Raw genomic sequence first — 25,761 nt, 5'->3', positions numbered from 1 at the left:
TGATATTATTAAAGAAATTATTACTGCAATACATACATATGAAATTTTACTATGGTAATATAAATTTACAATACTACTCAAATTTGATTTATTTATTTTTATTACATCGCTTAGCTTAATTTTTTGTGTAAAGTTATGACTTTTTTCATATTGATAGTAAACAATTTTTTCTTCGAAGATTTCTTCTGAATTAGAGAAATAGTAGTCATTAATTTTAATTGAACAATTTCTGTATTGTATTAGATTATTTTTGTTAAGAATAACTTCATTTTTTGAGCATGTTTGATTAATTAACAAATTTTGTGCATTTTTAACAAGAATTGTATCTAAATCTATTTCTATTATTTCTAGCTCTTTATTTTTAGAGAATTGACAGTTTGAGGTTAATGTACAATGTGAGCTTGTTTTCATTTTTTTCAATTGTTTATTTTCTTCAAATTTAAAAATTTGATTATCGTATTTAAAAATTTTTTCAATTTCACTATCTATTTCGTTATAATCTTTGTTAGGTATTGGTATGAGATATCTAATTTTAACATTTACAAAAGTAATGGGAATTTTTATACTAAGAACTAAATATGTGTTATTGAAATATGCTGTTCCGGATTGTAAATATTTTAATTTATTGTAATCAATATCATATCTAACTATCTCATCACTTGTTAATATGCTGGGATGCATAATATTATATCTGGATGCTACTACGCTATCTAGTATTTGCTCGATTCTAGCCTTTAACAATTGTATCTTTGTTAATTGTTCTAAATATAAACTTCGCTCATATTCCTCATCCATAATTTTTTGTATGGTATTAAATTCTTTCTCTAATATTATCCTGTCGCTATTAATAACATTATTTAACTGTTCTAATGCTATTTCGAAATAATTATTTACTTCTACCTGTTTATTGATTTTTTCTCCTGTCTGTAAGAGATGGTTTTTTATGTCCTGTCTATCTTCATCATCCATGGTGCCGAATATCCATTTCGATAGGCTACCAACGCCATTAACTAGACCCCGTTTGTGTCTCATGACTTTTGGTCGAAGTGTTAATAGTTTATTTCTCGTATCTATTATTTCTAAATGAAGTAATTCCTTGTACTTTGCTTTCATTAGCACTACATTGTCCGTTATTTTGTCTAAAATGTCCTCTATTTTGCTAATGTTAATCATCTGAAGAATTATTTCTGTGTCCTTAACTATTTCTTGGTCTCTCATTTGTATATCTGTGAATCCTGTTTCGTCCCTTATTTGTGTTACAGTAATTTGTCCGTTAATTTGGCATGTCCATTGTATTATCAATAAAAGTATCAGCATTATCTGAAAATTTAAGCGGTCTTTTAATATTGCATGGGTGTATGCCTTCTAAGTTCTTCTTTCTATATTTTGGCTGCTCCTTATGCCTCACTGCCTTGTAATTCTTTATAAATCCTTCTTTCCTGTTTTCGGTATAAACCTCCCTTTTTTTATTTAGTTTTTCTATAACTCTTTTTTTATTTTGCTCCATATTTTCTTTAATTTTTATTTTACTAACTTTTCCACTTTGTACATCTATGGGCGTACTTTTAATAGTAGAGTGATACCTATTATTGTAACTTCTAACAGCTCTTTGCATTATTTGCTTGATTGGCACATTTTTATTTGAAGAATATATAACTCTAAAAATTTCCGCGATAGAGTTATGCATTCTTTCTATATCTGCATTACCTGTATGACTGTTTGGTTTGGTTAGATGAATTTGGACTCCTTCTTGGTCTAAAAATTCTTTAAGATGTGTTGTCCTGAATTCATTATCCGCAATTATTTTGTTTGGTTTTCCTATTTTCGAAAAATGGTTTTCTAATTGTTCGATTATCGATATGTGGTTTCTGTCATTCAGGGAATACGCTGCCCCAAATTTAGAGAACTTGTATATTACCGTTAAAAAATGAAACCTTTTCATAACGTATGTATCTATGTGTATTATTTCATTTATGTCCGATGGTGTCTCGGTGTAATGAAATTGGTTTTTAATAGGACACCGGTCATATTTTACTCCTTTACATAAATCGCATTGATTGATTACTATTTGCACTAATTCCATTAGCTTTGGGTAATAGATTTTAATTCTTATTTTATTGTATGTTTCCCCTATGCCCGAATGCATGCTTTCCCTTACATGGTAAAGAGAAATTTGTTTTATTGCCTCGACTTCGGTTTCTATGTCTTGTGCCCTTATTGTACATTTTGTAAATTTTAATTGCCTATTATTAGAAAACAATTCTCTCAACTTTTGTTGAACTATGTTATAACTTGAGTCTGATAGCTCTGAGTATATACCTACATTGCCTTTTGTAATGTATTTCCGGAATATTTCGCCCATTACATCAAAATCACTTTCTGCTATGAAAATTATTGTTTTCCCATGCAAAAATTTTGCTTCTTCAACTTTATTGTTAGTCAAAATTATTTGCATTTTATACTTATTTACAATTTCTTCCTTAATAAAGAAATGGTCCTGCAAATTTTCTTCTGCTGAGTGCATTGTTGCTAACGTTTCATTATCTTCTATGTTATTTGCTTCATAGTGGCTTGACTGTAAATCAAAATCCAATCCACTACTTTCGTTAACATCTTTATCTACTTTTTTCTCTTCCGCATCATCTGCACTATTTTCCAATCTACTCAGAAAATCTGCTACCTGGTTTTCCTTTCCTTTCAAATATTCTATATTGAAATCATATTCTCCTAGTTTGAGAAGCCATCTCTGATGTCTAGGTGACATGTCCTTACCTTTGTATTTGGTGTGAAGGAATTTAATTGGTTGGTGATCTGTAAAAATTTTAAACTTTTTTCCGTAGAGATAAGGTCTCAAATAATTTACGCTCCAGAGAATAGCTAAGAATTCTTTATCTGTAGCAGAATAATTTTTCTCATGGTTATTCAGTGTTCTAGATATGAAGCACACAGGGTGTCCTTCTTGTGATAGGACAGCACCAATTGCATAATTAGATGCGTCAGTTGTTAGTGTGAATGGCTTGTCAAAATTAGGATACCTTAAAACTGGATGCGTACTTATTAATGTTTTTAATTTTTCAAATGCTTCTACGTAGGTTGGATCCTTTAAGTTAATTTTAACATTCTTTTTTAAATATTTTGTTATAGGCTGAGCTATCTTCGCGTAGTCCTTTATGAACTTGCGGTAATAACCTGTAACGCCTAAAAAACTTTTTATTTGTTTTTCTGTTCTGGGCAATTTTAATGATTCTATCACTTTAATTTTATCGGGATTTGGTTTTAATCCTTCCTCTGTTAATATATGGCCCAAGAACTCTGTCTCCTTCTTCATAAAGTTACATTTATCGATTTGGATCTTCAAATTTGCTTTTTCTAACACTTTGAATATTTCTATTATTGTTTTTACGTGCTCTTGAAGGGATGTACTAAATATTAAAATATCGTCAAGATACACTACACATGTTTTATTAATAAAGTCCCGTAATGTTTCGTTCATTAACCGTTGAAATGTAGCCGGTGCATTTTTTAGTCCGAATGGCATTCTTATAAATTCGTATAAGCCATGAGGTGTGGCGAATGCCGTCTTTTCCCTATCCTGTTCTCTAATTAGAATCTGGTGATACCCTTTGGCTAGATCAAGTGTTGTAAAGTATTGAGCTTTTCCTAGCTTATCCAAAATAGAGTCTATATTTGGTAGGGGGTATTTATCGTCTATTGTCACCTCATTCAATTTTCTGTAGTCTATAACTATCCTGTATTTTCTTTCTCCAGAATTATCCTTTTTTTTTGGTACAACAATTAATGGGCTAGAATATCGTGAGCTACTTTTTCTTATAATTCCTTGTTCTTCCATTTCTTTTATTTGTTTTCTCACCTCTGCCTCATGTTGTGGGGGATATCGATATAATTTGCTGTTAATCTGTCCGTCTGTCGTCGTCCTAATTTCATGTACAACCTTCGTCGTGCTTGTTAGTTGGTCACCTTCTTTAAAAAATAAGTTTTTAAACCTTTTTATTATTTTTTCAACCTCCTCTCTTTCTTCCTTGTTTAAGTGGTCAAGTCTTATTCTGCTCCAGTCAAACTTGTTTGCTTCTAACGTATGAATTTCAAGATTTTTATATGGGTTACTTTCAAAATAAGTAGTTTTTTCATTAAGTGTTATACATCCATCCACTAAATTGATTGTTGTGTTAAAACAATTGAGTAGATCGATGCCTATTATAAAATTATATTTTCTGCCTTTTAATGGAGTTACTTTCCACTTAACTCTTGCATAATTCGGAAGATTAAATTCCGTTGGGGCTTCCGTCAATACTTCATATTTAATTATATCATTTTTAGTTATTGTACTAAATTCGATTGGATTCTTCAGCAAAATTTTTTTAAAGTCGTTTATATCACTATCGATTAAACTTACACTTGCTCCAGTATCAATCAGAGCAAAATATTTCTTGTTCCGCAATGTAAGCGTTATGGTGGGAAGACAGTCCGAGCTGGTCCCTCGAAAAAATTTTGCTCCTCTTCATCTGGATTTTCATTAAATTGGGTCCTATAATATTCACAATTATTTAATTCTTCTTTTCTTTCTTCTTGGTTTGCCCGAGTTTTTTCTAAATTATCAATCTCCATCGGTTCCGCTCGGTCTTGCCTAGGTTGATTACCGCGATTTTGACCGGAATTTGGCCTAGGGTTTCCTACCTTTGGGTACCTCTGAAGTTGATCTGAACTACTTCTGTAGTTATTATTTTGGTAATAATTTTGAGGACTCTGCCTCCTTTGTAATGACACATTTTCCCTATTTTGGTATGACCCTTGCTGATTTTGTCTTACTTGTGCTGAGTTTCCTTGATTATTTCTAAAATTACCAAAGCTTCTCTCGCCTTGGTCTGTGTTTTTATTTGGAACTTGTGGCGTTTGGTTATAGTTTTTCTTCGGCCACTCTCTATACCTTTCTTCTCTTCTATATATTTTTCTATATTCAGGTCGGATACACTTATCCTCGAATCTTCTTTGATTCATTATGGATATAATTTGGCCTAATTCCCTACATTCATATATTTTGTCTAGCAACGTGCCCTGTGTCATCTCCTTGGTTGTGTTTACTAGGAGACTATCTATGTTAGTGAGATCTATTCCCTGTCCTCCCCTATAGTATACTATAAGCTCATCGGCTTTATACTTAATATTTTGAATTTCAACAGCCAGTTCACTTACCGAGTTCACCTTAAGGGCTGTTATCCGTTTATATATCTCGTGAGGCTCCGTGTCGGGCTTGAATCTCATCTTTAACACTTCTTTTATCAGTTGCCAGTCGTCTGGGCGAGGGATATTTATTACTACGTTTTTCGCTTCGCCCTGTATGGTCCGGTAGAAGATCATCCTCGTCGCCTCTTTCTTCTCGTTTTCGTTGTCTATTGTTGATAGCAGGTATTCTATGCTCGAGAAGAAAGAGTTTACCGATACATCGCCTCGCCCGGTGAAAATTGGAATCTGGGCGATGTTCTTCGACACCCGGTCCGTCCTCGTATGGTCCGCTCTGTGTTGCAGCTCCAGGTATGCTGCCCTCAGCGCCTCCAACTGTTGTTCCCGTCTGGCCAGTTCCTCGACCAGATCTACTGGTGCCATTTGAGCCTGATTTTCCGTCATATTCCTTCGTTCGTCGTGTTCTCTTTGCCTTCCTGAAGCCAATTTGTTGCCGCTTTGCTGCTGATTTGTGGGTGGTGGCTATATGTATTATATGCACACTGCACTACCACTTTTTGTTTTATTTTACTATTTAGCTGTGGGTGGTGGCTATATTTACTTATATGCACACTACACTACCACTTTTTTTTTTTAGTTGTGTTCTTTTGTGGGTGGTCACTATACGACTGTATGTCACTGCACTGCCACTTTTTAATTGTTCGTATCACGATCCTTTTATATATATATAAAGGATTACCGACTGCGCCAATTTCGTCGTGGTTGCGGCAAGCGGGTTTTTTAAAAAATACCAAAGGCAACGGCTTAAATAAATAACAACCGAGAACTAGACTTTAACTCAAGAGACTTCAAAACCAAACTGAATTCTTTTCTTTATTCAAATTAAAAGAAAGCGTAAATGTACAATGGTTAAAATGCTTACTAGTAATTAGCCTGAATTGTTTGTTTAAAACAATGGTGAAAATGCTTACTACTAATTAACCGGAATTGTTTATTTAAATGTTGCAATGATTATAATTTTGAATTGGACCGGAAGTTACTTTTATTTATTTTGTTATGCTTAATATGAATTTGTCGATATCGTCTTGTGCTGAGTCTGCACTTACATAAGTTGACGATTTATTGGTAATTGGGGGGTTATTGGCATTATACATAACTGGCGCGATAACCTCCGAAGAGATCTAAGGCCGAGCTTCTCTTCCAATTTGCGTCGTGCTCCTCTTGATTTTCCCTACAAATTGGCCGGACGGGACCTACATGTTTTATGCCGACTCCGAACGGCATCTGCAAGGCAGATGAGTTTTCACTGAGAGCTTTTCATGGCAGAAATACACCCGGAGGGCTTGCCAAACACTGCCGAGGGGCGACCCCGCTTAGAAAAATTTTCTTCTAATTGAAAAACCTTATTTCTAAAATTTTGATGTTGCTTTGCCCGGGGTGCGAACCCAGGGCATACGGTGTGATAGGCGGAGCACGCTACCATCACACCACGGTGGCCGCCGTGCTATATCTTTGCAAAAAAGAGCTTTATATCAATGGTATTCCATCTCCCAAGTGGATTTATAACAAAAAATAGGAAAAACTTCAAATTTTAAAAAATGGGCGTGGCACCGCCCCTTTTATGACTAAGCAGTTTTCTATGTTTCGGGAGCCATAACTCGAAGAAAAATTTGTTCAGAATAGAACCATATGTATATGTATTATTGCGCAACCTTGTAACACTATTAAGCACAAAAAACAATAGCCTTTCAAGTGTACAGCTGGGTATGTAATGTTCGGTTTCACCCGAACTTAGACTTCCTTACTTGTTTTCTCTCGCTTCACTACAAATAGCATTCCGTTTGGAGTTTTTATTCTGCTGTTTGCACCTCTCTAAAAGATCACGTAGCTCGTAGCAGAGCAGAATAAATGCTTTCACTTTTTTATGCTACGGCTCTGCTCTATGCTCTGTTCTTGTTCAGAGCCGTAGGAGTAGCAGAGCATTTTCGTTACTACTGTTCTGCTCTGGAGTAGCAAATACGAACACTGCTTTATTATATTAAAAATAAATGAGCTGCATAGTCGGAAAGTTTCCAAAAAGTTTTTGAAATGTTTTTTTGTAAGATTTTTGATATATAGTACATTTTTTTAAATTTCGCAGTGTGCAATTTTTTTTTATAAAAGTTGGTATTGTTGTTGTTGTAGCAGTATTTCGCCCCATCCAATAGGTGTGACCGATCACAAATTGTCGTCAATATCCTCTAACGGGAGTCCAAGGAAACTTGCTGTTTCAACAGGGATGGACCATAGTGAGAGGGGTGTTAGAAGCGTTGGTTCCACAATACAGTTGAAGAGATGGTTAGGGTTATGTGGGGACACGTTACAAGCCGGACATATGTTTTGTATGTCGGGGTTGATTCTGGATAGGTAAGAGTCTAACCTGTTACAGTATCCAGATCGAAGTTGAGCTAGAATGACTCGCGTTTCTCTAGGGAGCGTCTTCTGGAAGTTTAGGGTATTGTTCTTTGAGTACAGGATTCAGCGGGCAGTTCCTGGCATAGAGGTCCGACGCCTGTTTGTGGAGTTCACCTGCTTGTATTTTTTTGGCTTCATACGGCTGTGCTCTCAGGTGCCGTATTTCCTCATAATGCTTACGGAGATGACTTATTAAGCCCCTGGGCGGTGTTGGCTCATCAATCAGATGTCTGTTGGGATGCCCAGGTTTCTGGGTATTCAACAGGAACTTGGTTAGCATTTCGTTTCTCTCCCTGATGGGGTAGATGGTATTCTGCGGGCATAAGAAGACAACCCGTGGCGCTTCTGAGAGCAGTATTTTGGCAAGCATGTAGCCTCTTCCAGTGATTAGTCTTTAGGCGTGGCAACCATATCGGGGACGCGCAGCACGCAATCGGCTGGCCAATTGCTTTATAAGTGGTAATGAGCGTTTCTTTATCTTTTCCCCAAGTACTGCCAGCAACAGATTTGAGAATTTTATTACGGCTCTGGATTTTCGGTACAAAAGCGGCTGCATGCTCACCAAAATGTAGATCCTGATAAAACGTCACACCCAAGAATTTGGGGTGTAGGACAGACGGTAGCGTAGTGCCATCGACGTGGATGTTCAAAATGGTCGACATTTGGGACGTCCATGTTGTAAATAAGGTCGCGGAGGATTTAGTCGGTGATAGTACCGGGTTCCGCGAGGCGAAAAAACTGGAGAGATCAGGGAGGTATCCGTTTATTCTGTTGCAAAGCTCATCGATCTGTTGGCTTGGGTCTGTGGCCATTATTGTGCAGTAATCGGCGTAGGAAACGATAGTAACTCTGGTGGTGAAGGTAGCTTTGATATGTAGAAGTTAAACAAAAGTGGGGATAGGACACCCCTTGTCTAATTCTTCTTGGTTTTGATGTTTCGTTTCTAAACTGCGCCGATGCCTGCCGACCACCCAGATAATTTGCGGACCACCTTTTAAGACATGGGGGAAAGGCAGACCCTTCCAGGTCTTGCAGTAACTAGCCATGTTTGACCGTATCAAAAGCTTTTGATAGGTCTAGCGCAACGAGTAATGTGTACTGTACGATGACTCGTTAAGCCCCTGGGCGGTGTTGGCTCATCAATCAGATGTCTGTTGGGATGCCCAGGTTTCTGGGTATTCAACAGGAACTTGGTTAGCATTTCATTTTTCTGCCTGATGGGGTAGATGGTGTTCTGGGGACATAAGAAGACAACCCGTGGCGCTTCTGAGGGCAGTACTTTGGCAGTCGTGCTCCTCTTGATTTTCCCTACAAATTGGCCGGACGGGACCTACATTATTTTATGCCGACTCCGAACGGCATCTGCAAGGAAGATGAGTTTTCACTGAGAGCTTTTCATGGCAGAAATACACCCGGAGCGCTTGCCAAACACTGCCGAGGGGCGACCGCGCTTAGAAAAATTTTCTTCTAATTGAAAAACTTTATTTCTAAAATTTTTGATGTTGCTTTGCCCGGGGTTTGAACCCAGGGCATCCGGTGTGGTAGGCGGAGCACGCTACCATCACACCACGGTGGCCGCCAATATTGTGCACTAATTGGCGTAGGAAACGATAGTAACTCCTTCTGGTGGCGAAGGTAGCTTTGATATGTAGAAGTTAAACAAAAGTGGGGATAGGACACCACCCTGTGGCACCCCTTGTTTAACTCTTCTTGGTTTTGATGTTTCGTTTCTAAATTGCACCGGTGCCTGCCGAACACCCAGATAATTTGCGAAACACCTTTTAAGACATGGGGGAAAGGCATACTCTTCCAGGTCTTGCAGTAACGTGCCATGGTTGACCGTATCAAAAGCTTTTGATAGGTCTAGCGCAACGAGTACTGTGTACTGTACGATGACTCGTTAAGCCCCTGCGCGGTGTTAGCTAGGTTTCTGCGTATTCAACAGGAACTTGGTTAGCATTTCATTTCTCTCCCTGATGGGGTAGATGGTGTTCTGGGGACATAAGAAGACATCCCGTGGCGCTTCTGAGGGCAGTATTTTGGCAGGCCTGTAGTTTCTTCCAGTGAGTAGTCTTTAGGCTTGGCGACCACATCGGGGACGCGTAGCATACAATCGGCTGGCCAATGGCTTTGTAAGTGGTAATGAGCGTTTCCTTATCTTTTCCCAAGTACTGCCAGCAAGAGATTTGAGGATTTTATTACTGCTCTGGATTTTCGGTACAATTGCGGCTGTATGCTCACCAAAATGTAGATCCTGATCAAACGTCACACCCAAGATTTTGGGGTGTGGGACAGTCGGTAGCGTAGTACCATCGACGTGGATGTTCAAAATGGTTGACATTTGGGACGTCCATGTTGTAAATAAGGTCGCCGATGATTTATTCGGTGATAATGTCAGGTTTCGGGAGGTGAAAAAACTGGAGAGATCAGGGAAGTAGTCGTTTATTTTGTTGCAAAGCTCATCGATCTGTGGGCCGGGCCTGTTTGTTTTTGTAATCCCATTTAACCCCAAAAACTTGGTATTCGAAGGGTTGCTGTCAAGCTCGCAGCTCCTTCAGTAGTACTGAAATGGTTTTGCTTAGACAATTATAATTATATATTTTTATGTATGTATGTATATGATATAGAGCGTTTGCATGCCAATTATTTAACCTTAAAACGCATTCTAGCATAGACATTAGTGCCCATAATTTTACGTAGTAATGGCCATATTTTAAACTGTAGGTGCTGCTGTTACATTTTTGACTAAAACAAATTACAAGTACACTTATCTTTTATAATTACATGATTTTTATTTTTAAATTAAGTGAATTAGCTGCTCAATCCGACTGCCCATCCAACCAGACGACTAAGGAAAAGCCTCGAGACAATTAAACGTTGGCCAAAACAAAAAGAAATGATGATGAAGAAGTGGAGGAGATCTTTTGATGTTGGCATTGTTACATGACTTCTTGCTACAATAAAAATACATACACTTTCATGTAGTATATCTCATAAATAATTTTATATCCTTATATTATTTACAAAGTACACACAATTCATATGAATAATTTGTATATTTTAACCGTACTACTAAGTTACAAATGTACTTTTATGTTCATACAGCTATAAACACATACATACATGCATAATATGTACATTAGACTGCATTGGTCCCGAAAAGAAATAATAAAGTTGCAAAAGTCCGCCCCTAAATTTGAAGTTTATGTTGAGAGAATCTCAGAAAAATTAAATGTTTTTTTTTTTAAGTGTAAATATCTTTCATAGTATGGGGGAATCCTGAATGTAAGCGTAAGATGTAAGTGTAGGCGTAGTCTTTGTAAAAGGTATGCAAAGGTATGCAGCAACTCTCGGCAAACATGTCACCTTTTTATAAATTAAAGTCCCTGAGCATATCCAAAATTTTTGTGCATGCAAATTCTCAAACAGCTGTATACACTGCTGTTTTGTTGGAAATAAAGAGCCAGAGCAAATATGAGCGAATTCGTGATTTTTATTACTTTTATTTAAGGATTTTGTTGGTTCTAACAGTTTCCTATATTAAGGGAGTTCAGGATTTTGTGCAAATGGTCTAGCATCTTTGCATTACGTAGCATATTTATTACATTACACTAACAAAATACACGGCTATGCATTTGCTACGTCATTGGAAAAACGCAACATCAAAAACCGTAAGTGTCGGGAAAAATTTTTCAATGAAAAAGGTTGCTCGCCATCAGCAGCTTATATTTGCTATTGCAACGTTTCCAACGTCAAATACAAAAAATTCCTGTACTCCCTTATTATTTGCTTAGATTTTAATGAAGTAATAAAGTGCAAACAAAGAAGGAAAAAAATTGTAAAAATAAAGTAAAAAAAAATGGAAGAAAATATAATTTAAAAAATCGTAGAGATTATAATTTAAAAATGAAATAAAATAAAAATAAAGTAAAACGACATAACCTAAAATAGAATAAAGTAAAATAAAATAAAAAATTTAACAAAATGAAGTTTAAATTAATTCAATAAAATAAATTAAAGCAGCTCTCTATGCAACAAAATAAGTTAAAAGAAATTTGGCCCAATTATACACTTCATAAAAATACACATCGGTGAGCAAAACAAAACCGAAGAAACGAAAAACAAATTAGTAACAATAAACATGAGGCAGTTTTATCAACACATAAGACTCAAATTCGACGAAGAGACGTGCTATATTATAAAACAACACAACAAAAGTTTAAAAACACTTTCGAAGCAAAAAGAGAGACTCAAGTTCTTACTACGATGTAAGGAGTATGGCATTGTGCCCCACCCCCACACCTACAGGGCAAGACGAGAAAGCTCAAACATTGCTTTAAGTTAGAAGAATATTTCCTTTCGAAAATCGTCAATTTAGAAATTAAAGAAGCAAATATAAGCATCAAAATTATTACAAATACTATAACACAGGCAGATAAAATATTACGTAATAGACTGGGAGAAGCAGATTTTGAAAAAATATTGAAAAATCATAATAAATTTTCCAAAACAATTGCCGCTAATACTCAAAAGACACATGAGAACAAGCTGAAAACGCAAGTTTGGAAAATATTAGTAAATTTGGCATCAGATACAATGAGGAGTGGTTCATAAATAAAACTAGCATCGATGTACCACAAGAGTCACGCTTGTTACTGTCTCTTGGAAACAAGTTTGCACTGCCCGTATCAAGGAAGACTTTTTCCCCGATACATATCGTTGCCGATTTAGAACAAGGTATACAAGAAATTGACGATGAAAGAGAAAAAGATATGGCTAGGAGTAATCTCGCTGCAAAAATTAACACATACCAAAACAAACTCAGAAACAGTGCAAAGCAAAAATTTTTACTAAAGATATACGCCGACACCCAAAAATTCATTAGCCAACACAAACATGACATAGTAGTAACAAAGGCAGACAAAGGCAACAAAACTGTATTAATGTATAAAAAAGACTATGAACAGAAAATGGGGCAATTGCTAAATGACAAGCGAACGTACAAAACTATAAGAAGTGATCCCACCCAAAAGTTACTGCGGAAAAATAATTTAATTATAAATGACCTGTTTAAACAGAAAAAAATCAGCGTAAAAGAGAAATACAAATTGACATCATCAGCCGCCAACGCACCGAGATTGTACGGACTTCCTAAGACACATAAACAAAACTTACCTCTTAGACCGATTTCCTCGTCCACGAACGTACCTTGTTTCAGTTTATCTAAATATATTGGAAATATTTTAAAAAATATAGTATCGGAAGATTACAACCTAAAAAGCTCTTTCCAACTTAGAAATCAAATAGAGAACATTCAAATTCTAGACGACGAAATGCTAATCTCTTTTGATGTTATATCCTTATTCACCAACATTCCAATACACCTAGCCATACGCACCATCATACAAAAATGGAATAAATTAGAAGAGCATACAAATATTGAAAGAAAGCAATTCCAGAAGATTCTTGAATTTTGTCTTCAGGACAACAACTATTTTACATACAATAAAACTTTTTACCATCAAATTTATGGTATGCCCATGGGTAACCCATTATCCCCAACGATAGCTGATATCGTACTTGACAAAATTTTGGACGACAGCTTAGCTGAATTGAAAGGCAAAAACATACATGTAAAATACATAAAAAAATATGTAGAAGACATATTTGCAATAGTAAAGATAAAGGACGTGGAAGACATATTGAATACTCTAAACACGCAGCATACCAAACTACAGTTTACGAAAGAAGAAGAGGACAATGGCAAGATTGCCTTCCTAGACGTAGAGATACATCGGAGAAATAGAAAGATTGCATTGAATTGGCATGCAAAAACTATTGCATCGGGTAGAATAATAAACTACCACTCAAACCATCCATGGAAACAAAAAACAAATACTGCAATTAGCCTAATTCGGAAAATGAAGATTCTAAGCGACAATGAATTTACAGCAGAAAATGATGAAAAAATAAGAAATATTCTTTTCAAAAATAGCTACCCGACTGCTCTCATAAAACGGTTCATGGAAACGACAGTAAATAATATTAAAAGTTCGAATAACAATGAAAATACACAGCAAGAGAATTCAACAACAAGAAAATATATTGGCGTTACATACGTACCAGGGTTGACAAACAATCACACACTAAAAAGAATTGTAGAAAAGGAAAACATAAGTTATGCTCTCAAACCACATAGCACGCTAAACAAAATATTTACGAAAACTAAAGATAGAATTCAAAAAGAAGATCAGAATAATGTGGTATATGAAATAAAGTGCAAAGGCAATTAAAATGATGAATGCAACAAGAGCTACGTTGGCACTACAAAAAGAGCGTTGGGTATAAGACTACATGAACATGAAATGGACGCCAAAAATAAAAAGGATACAACAGCACTTGCAAAACACCTGACAAGCACTAATCACACAGCTGATTTCACCAACGCTAAAATATTGGACATAGAGCGAAAAGAAAAACGACGACTAAGGAAACCTTACGTATACAACAACAGCTGAGAAACGTCATAAACTTCAAAGAAGATATAAACAACACAAATAGTGCATATACTGCGGTTATAAAATAAAATTAATAAACTTGACTCAAAATGGAAAAGACCTGTGATATATTTTTAAATTAATGTTTAATGTACTGGTGTTAGAAATGTTATATGTATTAATGTTTTTGTGATGTTAGAATAGCATGTACAAAGTAAGGAGAAACTTACGGATTTATCTATATATTTTTGCAAATACCATTACATGGTGTTGACTCAATGAAAAAATATTATATTGAGAGAAAATTATTAAGTGTGTTTATAACTAATTGCTATTTTCATGTTTATTGTTAATAAAAACAGAATACTCTGAGGATGGCACTGTCGCGTCGAAACGCGTAGGTATGAAAAAACAATAAATTTTGTTTTATTACCAAACAACGGCCGAAGCAGCTCTCTATGCAACAAAATTAAATTAAATTTAATCGATTTATGATCGATGAGTTATTCGTTTGTTTTAGAAAATTTTTGGATTTTTTATCGAAAAATTATCAATATGTTATAGATTTGTTATTGGATTGTCACTAATTTCTTGTCGGAGCGTTATTGAAAAGTTATCGATTTGTAATCAAAATATTATCGATTACTTATAGATTTGTTTTCGGATTGTTACTAATTTTTTATCGGCGTTTTATGGAAAAGTTATCGATTTCTTATCAAAGTTTTACCAGTTTATCAATTTCGTTATCAAAAAATTATCGATTTGTTATCGAAAGTTATCGATTTCTTATCGGAGTATTACCAGTTTGTTGTCGGATGTCATAGATTTGTTAATGACGAGTCATCGGCTTGTTATGATACAGATAACTATAAAACTTTAATATAAAATCGATGGAAAATGTGTAATCCTTCTATGACATGCGGATAAGAAACCAATAAGAATCCGATGACAATAACTAGCCGTTTACAAATCGATGAGTCGACACGATAGCTATTAATGTAAAGCAAAGTCGTTTTGACGGGGTGTCAAGCCGTGTACTAATATTTCCGAATGTCAAACTCGCCAGCCCTTAGCAAATATATCCAAATCGTTATTTCAGTATACCTTAATTAAGACCTTACTAGGCCCAGTCTTAATATGCTATCAAATATGAGCTTTCTTAATAATTAAGAATTGAGCTTTTTTCCTTTCTGAATGTGTATCCCTCGCCGCGTAGTTGCCTCCCTATCTTGGGTAGGTATTCCCTCGGTGCAGCCTCGATGTGGGTTGTGCATGCTTATATTACGGGCGGCATCTACTCGCCCCTTCACTGGGGGTTCACAGGGTGCATGAGGCCTTTTAAGCCAAACCCTCCTCGCCAGCCGCTCTTGGTCAGGGGCTGCTTATTTGAGTATTCGCAGCTAACCTAATAAGCCGTCCACTGTTTGCCGGTAGTGACCCCCTTGGCCTGAGCTCAGCCAGGGTCGGACCTCTAAAACTTTTTTTTGACTCAGTCTATTGTACACACGTACTCGTATGTATGACATGCACTCAGTTAACAGCAAAATCAAAAGTACTTATTATACTCAGCTCGGCATATAAAAATTCACTAAATATAAATATACTTAAAATAAAAAGGGATTTGTACATAAATATATATATGTATGCATATATTTTTATATACTTTCGAAATATGCATGTGTGTGTTATTAAGTGCATAATATGGCGCATACTTATAAAGGTTAGCATTGGTAAAGGCAGGGATGCACCTTAACGTTAAGCTAATCGTTTATCAAAAAATTTCCACCGTTTCCGTTGAAACACTTCGAAATATTATCGATAAAGAAATTATCAAGATAAATTGTATCTCGTTTTTAACCGAAACGAAAAGCTTTCGTTAACGTTAAAAACGTTAACAAAAACGTGATACTTTATGTTTGAATTGTGCTGGCAATGCTATAGCCATGGTGAAGCCATGGTGGTAACAACGAGCGCACATACACACACAAATTCCATATAATTTGTTTGTGTAATTCGTTGGTGGTAATGTCAAAAACACTCTGAGAAATGTTCGTACTGTCAAAATTCATGAGAAAAGTTGCAATCAGCTTGGCTAATGCTTTCACCTTTAATGACTCCGCCATCAATCAGCTTTGCCAGCATAGTTTGAAATTAATAATCAACATAAACGATTTGATTCCGTTTTGATACGGCAGAAAACGAAACGAAATCATTTCGTTAATTTCACGTTCTTAACGTTAATAAACGAAACGAAATGACCTTGTTTCGTTTATTAACGTTAATTATCGTAACGAAATGATATCGGTTCGTTGGTTAAGCATGCCTGGGTAAAGGTGACCAACAAGGCCTACAGTTTTTAGTTGAGCTCAATAATAAGTCAAACAAGGCTACAAGATTATGTACACGGAATGCCTTATTTTTTGGCTAAATGAGTTTCCTGCTTTCTGACAGAGCTGTCACTTTCAGAAAGCTGGCTCCAATATAAACTGTTTCTTCCCTTTGCATATTTAACTTAATATTAACCAGAGCAAGACAGAACTGATACTTTTCAGCAACAGAGCCAAGATATCTCAATTTCAACTACCTTCCTCGACATCGAAATAGACAGCTATCTAAACAGGAAAGTTGATATAGAAAAAAGCGTAGATACGGACCCTCCTGATTCGGGAAGAAATTAAGCCCAAGCCCGGTCCTAGGAGGGGGTGTTTCTTTAAAATAACCTACTTAAAACGGTCATACTGTTTTCAGTATGTCATATCGTTCGGGATGTTCAGGGCTAGATCCCAATATTCGTCAACTCCGAAACTTTGATAACACTTTTGTGGCTCCCGCAGTTCACGTTTTAGCGTCCCCCCGCCACCTTTTAGCTGCAGCGCTGCTCAGCAGTCCACATCAACTGCCCTCCAACTCACACGGCCGCTCCAACCCATCACCTGCGTAGCTTGAATAGAAACAATGCCGAGCACAAGCCCAAGCCCCCGTCTCGCCACTCGTTATCCGGAACATGCACTCGCGTAAGAGGGAGTTATCAACTCTTGGTCTCAACGTACTCCATATGCCAGCTAATGGCTTGATCATTGCCACCTAATTATTTCAAGAGCCCAAACTAACACCTAGATGGGAACTCCGAACTTGCAATGGCTACAAACATACATAGAAAATATCGCGTTAGGGGTAATGGTTGAGGCCTCGCTTTTATCACCCCTCATATCGTGCAATACAGTCTATTTCAACCAGGCATGCTTAACCAACGAACCGATATCATTTCGTTACGATAATCAACGTTAATAAACGAAACGAAATGACTTTGTTTCGTTTATTAACGTTAATTATCGTAACGAAATGATATCGGTTCGTTGGTTAAGCATGCCTGATTTCAACCCAACATCAGCCACACGGACAGAACTTTACAAAGTGAAGGCATAACTGTCCGGCAAACCAACCAACTTTCAGCTGCCCGCTTTGCACACAAGGAAGATATGTAAGAAAAAGCATCAGGTTTCTCAAACTGGAAAATATGTATATATCTCAATCAGAGGCGAAATATTAAGAGTCGTCAAAAATGAATAGAGAAAAAAGCTGAGGAGAAATGTATGAATGGGGAGTGCTTGAGCTACTAGCAAATAGGAATAAGGACCGAAAATCATACAAACAAATTCGACGAAAGGTTGAAAGGCCGTTGCGAACTCCTAAAAGAACGGAAACGGCGACCTGAAAACCGATTTCCGGAGAAAATACAGATTATAAATTTTACCCGATACCAAGAAGGACGTTCAGCATAAATTTTTTCCTCTCGGGGACTCCTGTTCACGAGTTTTTTGTAGCCCTGCTTATTACTCAAATCAAATTTTATTTGCAAAGTTAAGGACCCAACTTTCTATGAGTCATTGACTTAATCTTTCAACTCAGCAAAGCTTTTCTATGCCAAAGGTTTCTTGCCAGGCTATTGCTAAAAGACGACCACTCTCCTTAAGTAATACGTGGTTTTGGATTTGTTTGTTGTTTGTATGTATGTACATATATTAGGGTGGGTCAAATTTATTGTTGAAAAGGCACATCCAGTTTTTGAATCTATGGGTCATACTGAGTAATATTGCCCATGTGACCATAGGTCTGAAATGAATTTCGAGACTCCCTAATTTTGTTAGAAAATATTTTTTTTTTAGAAATTTTTATTATTCACCCCTATTCTGCATTTCGATTACGTTCCCGTTCTACGCTCCGCTTTAATCGAAGTTTGGTATTCTGCATTACGACGGAATCGTAAAGAGAAGAGGAAGAGCAAATGATTTTTCGAAATCAGCTGTTGGTACGGAATGTGTGAACATTGGAACAAAATAAATTAATGAAAATTTGTAAAAAACACTGAAAAACGTTTATATTTTATTATCCACGCCATTTTGTACAAAAAAAGCAATAGAATATATTGCCGCAGTGTTATATTTTTTTGAGTGAAGTGTTTTCATAATTATAAGTGTGTTTTTGTCGTTCTTTTGGCCAATTCCCTGCCGTGGCCACCAAGTTTTGTTAAAACGGATTCCTGCACGAATATAGTTGACATTTTCTGAATTTTAATGATGCTAATTTCATTGCACTGGCCTAAAATACTTTATAAAGGTTTATTATTCTTTCCGCAAGGATTGTTTACGTTTTCGCTTCACCTTCCTCTACGCCGGCAGCTTGCTTTGGCATATAATTGGACCCAACGAACAGACACAAATTATAGCTGTCTATTATAATGGAATCAATAGCCACGGCTTTATTTATGGAGTTGGAAAGTAACGCATACGAAAATTGCCAGGCGAGAATGGAAAGGCAAATATTACGAGATTTGTGTAATCCATTTGAGATGAGTGACGAATTGTAAGAAATTGAACTTAAAAGTGGTAAAGTTTAATGACTTATGTTCTTATTTAGGTTCAAAAAAACTTTCGACTTAACAAGGATGCTTTGAAGTATGTGTTAGATACTTTTGCGGGGCAAATACGTCCAAGGACTTCGACATCGACATGTTGTTTTTGACCTGGAAACATAAAAAACAATCATCATCAAGCCTTCTACGTTTCTTAACAAGTTTTACATACATTTTTGTTAAAATTCTGTTATAAATTAATAAAAAAATAAAAATAAAATATTTTTCCGCCAACTAATTTGCAACTTAGAAAAACGGAACTACGATCGAAATGCAGAATACAAAAAATCGAACGATTCGAAGTTGGATCGAAAGAGATTGGAACACAGAATACCAAAATTGCCAAATCGAAAAAATTCCAATCCAAGTCGAAATGCAGAATAGGGCTGATTATTTTTGTTAGAAAATATTTTGGGCTATTTAAAAATTGAATTTGCAATATGGAAAAGTAAAATATTCGTCGCTATAGGGCGCTTTCCTACTATTTTTCGAATCTTATCGCTTCTTTTTGGGGAAAATCGACGAATTTGTTGCAAAAGTCGACGAATATTTTACTTTTCCATATTGCAAATTCAATTTTTAATTAGCCCAAAAGATTTTCTAACAAAAATATAATGAAAATTTCTAAAAAAAAATATTTTCTAACAAAATTAGGGAGGCTCGAAATACATTTCAGACATGGTCCCATGGACAATATTACTCAGTATGACCCATAGATGCAGAAACTGGATGTGCGCCTGAAGTTTTTTCCACCCCATACAATTTGACCCGCACTAACTTATATGTATGTATATATATATATTTCTGCGCTTGTTTGTGTACCTACATTTGCCCAGACCAGCCCAGACCAGGTGCTTCCGTAGAGATATGCGAGCATTTGTTACTTTAATTTTGTTAATATGAATTTTCTTTTCTTTGATCGCTAGCGACTGCCAAAATAAACACTGCCGGCTTTAAAACAAATATATATCTACATAAGTTTATTTACTGTTAGACCGCGATCCACTTGGTTAATAAGTGGCTCTTATAAAGTAATCAAAATGAAAATTATTTACACAGTCTAATTAAAACATTCATTCTCAGAAAGCATGGACTTTTATCGTCATACAATTCTAGGACGCTGTATGTATGAATGTATGCTCAAACCATGGTATAAGAATATATACGGTAACTATGAGGCTATTATAACATAAAGGGAGGAAGGTCGTTTTGATGCTAATTTCGACAAATTCATGAAGCCAATCGACTTCGCCGAGACCCAAAAGATGGTAATCTATAGCAACGATCCCAAGTTATAAAACAGATGTCTGATCAGAGTAAAGAGGGTTCACAAATTCCTCAAATCACAAGCTGTCTAGTGAATACCCATATCAACTTAACTCACTTGAAGCAAATAATATTCCAGCAATATCTCCAGAAGAGGTTTTTACATATTTAACGTGTTTGAAGGAATCTTATAAATACAGTCTTGACCTAATTCGCAAATGTTTTCTCAAAAAATGCGCTGAAAACATTTATTAGCTCCTAACTGATTTATTCAACATGTCCCTAAAACATGGTATTTTTCCTGCTGCTTGGAAGCAATCTTTTCTAATCTACCTTCACAAAAACCGCAGTAGGTCATGTGTACAAAATTATCGAGGAATTGCAAAATTGTCTGCCATCCCAAATGTATTTGAAGCGGTTGTTACTAATCAGCTAACATTTTCCATTTCTACATTGATTGCAGACTCCCAACATGGATTCTGTAAAGGCAAATCTACCATTACCAACCTACTAGAAATCACAGCTCATGTTTCTAATGGATCTAGAGAAAATCTTCACACTGATGTTATTTACACTGATTTCAGTAAAGCATTTGACAAAGTTTCCCACTCCTTGCTTATCCACAAGCTGGATCGACTTCGCTTCCAACCTGGTCTCACCCAGTGGATATCTTCGTATCTCTGCGGAGAACGCAACAAGTAATTTTTAATAATACTCTTTCAGATGTCATCAATGTTCCCTCTGGCGTCCCACAAGGCAGTCATCTCGGTCGAATTCTGCTCTTGCTATTTATTAATGATATCTGTACCACAATAAAATATTCCAAAATTTTAATGTATGCTGATGATGTAAAACTTTTTAGGTCCTATGCGTCTATTGAAGAACGTACCTTGTTTCAGGCGGATTTAAACTGCTTAGTTGCTTGGTGCAACACGAATTCAATGCCGCTGAATACCAATAAATGTAAATTCATGTGCCTCTCTCGGAGATCTTTGCCAGCAGCCTCTTACGTAAAAGATAATTTTTGTCTTGTATCAGTAAATTGTTTTGTTGACTTGGGAGTCACGATGGATGCTAAACTTAGCTTCAGCCTTCATATTATGACTTCTGCCAATAAGGCTAGAGGTGGTCTATCATTCGCGAAGAGATGGTCTAAAGAATTTATTGACCCTTATGTAACCAAAGCCCTTTTTACCACATTAGTTGGACCGATACTGGAATACGGATCAATAGTCTGGAATCCGCGATATCAAGTTCACGCAGATAGGCTCGAGTCAATACAGAAGCAATTTTTACTTTTTTCTTTAAGGAATTTTCATTGGGTCTCTGCGTATAATCTTACGCCTTATACTAGTCGGTTAAAGCGTATCAATTTTCCAACTCTCGCTAGTCGTAGAGATATTCTAGGTGTATTATTTATGGCTAAACCACTGAATGGACTAATTTCAAGCCCCTTTCTTTTGAACGAAGTAAACTTCAATATCCCATCACGAGCGTCAAGACATTACAACCCTCTTCTTTTGAGGCAGTGCAGAACTAATTTCGAATTAAATGAACATTTCGGTGTTTGTGTCATGATTTTAACTCTCATTCGAATTCATTTGATATAACGGATTCCCTTTTTACTATAAAGAAAACTGTCCTATCCTATCTTAACTCGAAACAAAAATAAAAAAATAAATCTTTATATGCTAAAAGCGTTAACTTATTTAAAATTTCATATACATATGTATAATTTTCAGCTGTTATGTTCAGCTGATGATTTTTATTCTGTAGCTGAGCAGTTTTAGATCTCGACGCTTAACAAACCTCCGCCAATCAACAACTCGGCAAAAACAAAATCTGTGCGTCATGCGGAAGCGCCCCTCGTGTCGGTGCGGGCTTTGGAGGGTATTAATCCGTTGGGTTTATAATAAAAAAAAATAAAAGAAAGCAGTACCTTCTGAGATGCTATAGACGTAATCATCCCAGCAGGCTGCACATAAGACTGGCAGGTCGACAGACATTGCATCATATCAGCTGACCATAGAAATTCAAAGTGCGAACGAGTGCGGATAGCTGGTGCTATGCGCATTTTTGAACAAAGAGGAAGCTCTTGACAACACGACCCAGTGTGAATCGAGTGCTTGAGAGAAGAGAGGTACAACGGCCAAATCCAAACTATGAACGAGGATCGCCGGAACTTCAAATGGAGATGGCAGATGGAGGATATATCCACAAGGGTGCGTGCATTCACCACTGCTGTGAAGCCTGGTAGTAGATAGGCTCTCATAGAACGGAATGCGCTGCCAGGGGTATGCAGACAAGAGCACCCTTTACTGCAAACGGTATCGAGGCTGACAAGGGAATGGTAGATACATGTAGAGCTCAGCTCTAACAAAAGGGCCGTTTTTAGTTTTCATAGAAGAGGAACACTGGAAGGGATGAGGCCAATCGTATTAGATGGAGCACAGTTGGAGCATGTGAACGAGGTGAAGTACTAAGGAAGCACGTGCACACCATATCCAAGGCTACAATAGCAATAATGGTGTGATGTCGCATTGCAGGAAAATCATGGGGATGCAGCCCCAAGATCCTCAGATGGATCCAGAGTGTCGGTCAGCGCCGATAGGATTTGTTTGCATGACCCTACCAGCTTTGAACTAGTGTATGGTGCAGCTATCGCCTTAATATCTATAAGGTAACGTATATTCAGATAGGAAATATGTTTGCTCCTTAATAAAAATAATATTTCTCAAATATTCACCGCAGAAAAATTACAATGTAGAATGCTCCGCATGCTGTTGACCTATACCAGCGGAAAACAACAAAGTATTCGCGCTGATCGTTTCCGTTTCCCATTTAAGTAAAACCATAAAGTCTACCGCAGGCACACTCACACATGTAAGTAATTGCATGTATGTATGTACATATATGTATGTGCCATGATGAGGGTTATTGGGCGAATAATATAAGTACTCATAAAATATGAATTTTTGGCAGGTGGTTTTATGATTTTTTTTTTGTAATTTTTTAGGGCTCATGAATCCAATGCAAAACGCGTTGAATAAAAACGCGTAAATATGTATGCATCTGTGTATGTAAAGCATTCAGAACGAAGAAAAAATATACTACATAACAGCCAAAAGCCAACAGTCAACCTTCATAAATCAGTCTGTTACTTAACAGTGGGGGTAAACAAGAAATTGGGCAAATGTTAAATTGAACAAATGCATACATACATACATACAAGTACGTATGCATACAAATACCCAGGCGTATGTAGGCAACTACTTGTAGATCTATTTATCTCTGTAAAATAGTAGGGAAACATACGTAAAGAAAATCTATGCAAAATTTTATATAGTTTTGTTTATTTTTTCTTTGATTTTTGTTTCTGTTTTGTAAATATTAAATTTTTTTTTTAATTTTTATCTACTGGCCGGCTGGCCTACTGCAGTAGTACATACAAAATGTTTTGCTCAAGCAAACGAGCATCATACAACAACAACACAGCAACACACACGACCCTGAATCTGCGAATCAAGAGCTACATTTGCCACAATAGCTTGCCACGAACATCGATGTAGATTAGGGTGGAGCGACGCTTTAGCGACCCCAAGTTCCTCTTGGAACTAGGGGTGGGGAGGGCGGGATGGCTTAGAAGGTTTAATGTGGTCATATAAATCGTTCCCGAGATGGTCGGGCTAGTACTTTAATGGTGCTTTGATACCAGAACATACCAGATCTATATCCGGCAAAGGACCACCAACATCGATACATTTTGCGGGAAACCAAATTCAGACATAGTGGCATGTAGGCAGCTCCTTTTCGTGCTGTCGAAGGCGGCTTTAAAATCGACGAAGAGGTGATGTGTGTCAATTATTTTTTCGCGGGGTTATTCCAAGATTTGGCGCATTGTGAAAATCTGGTCGATGGTAGATTTACCAGGTCTGAAGCCGCACTGATAACGTCCAATCAGCCGATTCACGGTGGGCTTCAATCTTTCGCTCAATACACTTCAGATATTACGAAGGCTGATTCCGCGATAGCTGGTGCAGTTTGCAGTATTCCCCTTCTTGTGGACTGGACAAAGAACACTTAGATCCTCTCTCTCTCTGTCTCGCAGGGTATGTGAACCGGCGTTTCATGCTCCAGCTCACAAAAGCGGTAGATTTGTATATCCGACTTGGTGTGGAAGAGAAGCTCGGCCTAAATTCTCTTCGGAAGCTATGAGTTATGAGGTATGAGTTTTCAGTGAGAGCTTTTCATGGCACAAATACACTCGGAGCGCTTGCCAAACACTGGCGAGGGGCGACCCCGCTTAGAAAAATTTTCTTCTAATTGAAAAACCTTATTTCTAAAATTTTGATGTTGCTTTGCCCGGGGTGCGAACCCAGGGCATACGGTGTGGCAGGCGGAGCACGCTACCATCACACCACGGCGGCCGCCGCACTGGACCATAGAACACTACTAAAGCACCCTGCTTGGCTAGGTAGTATGCCTGTTCATTACTTTCATGTCCCTGATGCCCGCGAATCCATCCAAACAAAGCCTCGTTTTTGGCTCCCAGATCATTTAGGACTTCAATGCATTCATCCGCCAGTTTAGAATTAATTTTGTAAGATTGCAAGGCACATAAACTACCTGGCTATCTGACATAATAGCTGTGTTTTTTTTACATCTATAGACGTTTACGCTTAAACTTTATATAGACTGCTAAGCGTCAAACTTTAAATACTCCTCTGAAATTGCTGCGCATAAAATTAGTACTACTAAATTTCAATACGCATTATACTCAGATGTAACTGAAATATGTGTCTATGTATCACCTCAACAGATGGTGTGTGCCTATTATTCATCGCAACCCATTCAGCTATGTATATGTTATACACTATGGCCACCAGAGGTTTGTGTCTGCGCTTTTCGGTACAACATGTTGTATAGGTAGTTGCCGCTAGATGGGTCTCCTAAGCATTATCTAAGCGAGGATAAGCGTTTTTTTGTAAGCGCAAACGTAAACGTATACGCGAGTAAAAAAACACGGCTAATGAGGATACTCCTCGAGAAAAAGCTTCCCATTGGTATCGATTTCTTAAAGCTCCGTAAACCATACTTCTGTGTCATGGTCAGTATATAAATTCCCTATTTCCCAAAGAGTTAATATGAAGCCGACGAAGCTCTTTTCAAAAAGCTCGGAACTATTTGTTTTTAGTAAAGTTACCTCTGTTGTAGGTTAACTTCAAACCCTAGGCGAGATGTAACTTAAAAAAATTTGTTTCCAGACGTACACCTGTAGATTACACATCTAATTTCACGAGTACTTAGCATTTACGCTTTTTTTTTTTTTGTACTTCGATCCACCCTAATTTAGCGCCTCTATATTAAAATGTAACAATTGGCCTGTAATAGCCATAACATTTACCGAATGTTTACAAACATTTTGCGTGAATT

The 25,761-nt window shown here is 36.9% G+C and overlaps 1 protein-coding gene across 1 annotated transcript in view; it reads right to left on the bottom strand.

Annotated features, from left to right (window-relative positions):
* Window positions 1-10,455: 10,455 nt before the first annotated feature.
* LOC137239449 (NHL repeat-containing protein 2) overlaps window positions 10,456-25,761 on the bottom strand; it is a 73,951-nt gene continuing 58,645 nt past the window's right edge. Inside the window, exon 5 of the mRNA XM_067764762.1 lies at window positions 10,456-10,607. The gene's annotated coding sequence lies outside the window, so the exon portion shown is untranslated. The remainder of the gene's footprint in view (window positions 10,608-25,761) is intronic.

The sequence above is a fragment of the Eurosta solidaginis genome, chromosome 2, assembly GCF_040869045.1.
Source record: "Eurosta solidaginis isolate ZX-2024a chromosome 2, ASM4086904v1, whole genome shotgun sequence".
Classification (NCBI taxonomy): Eukaryota; Metazoa; Arthropoda; class Insecta; order Diptera; family Tephritidae; genus Eurosta; species Eurosta solidaginis.
This window is presented reverse-complemented; position numbering and strand designations above follow the sequence as displayed.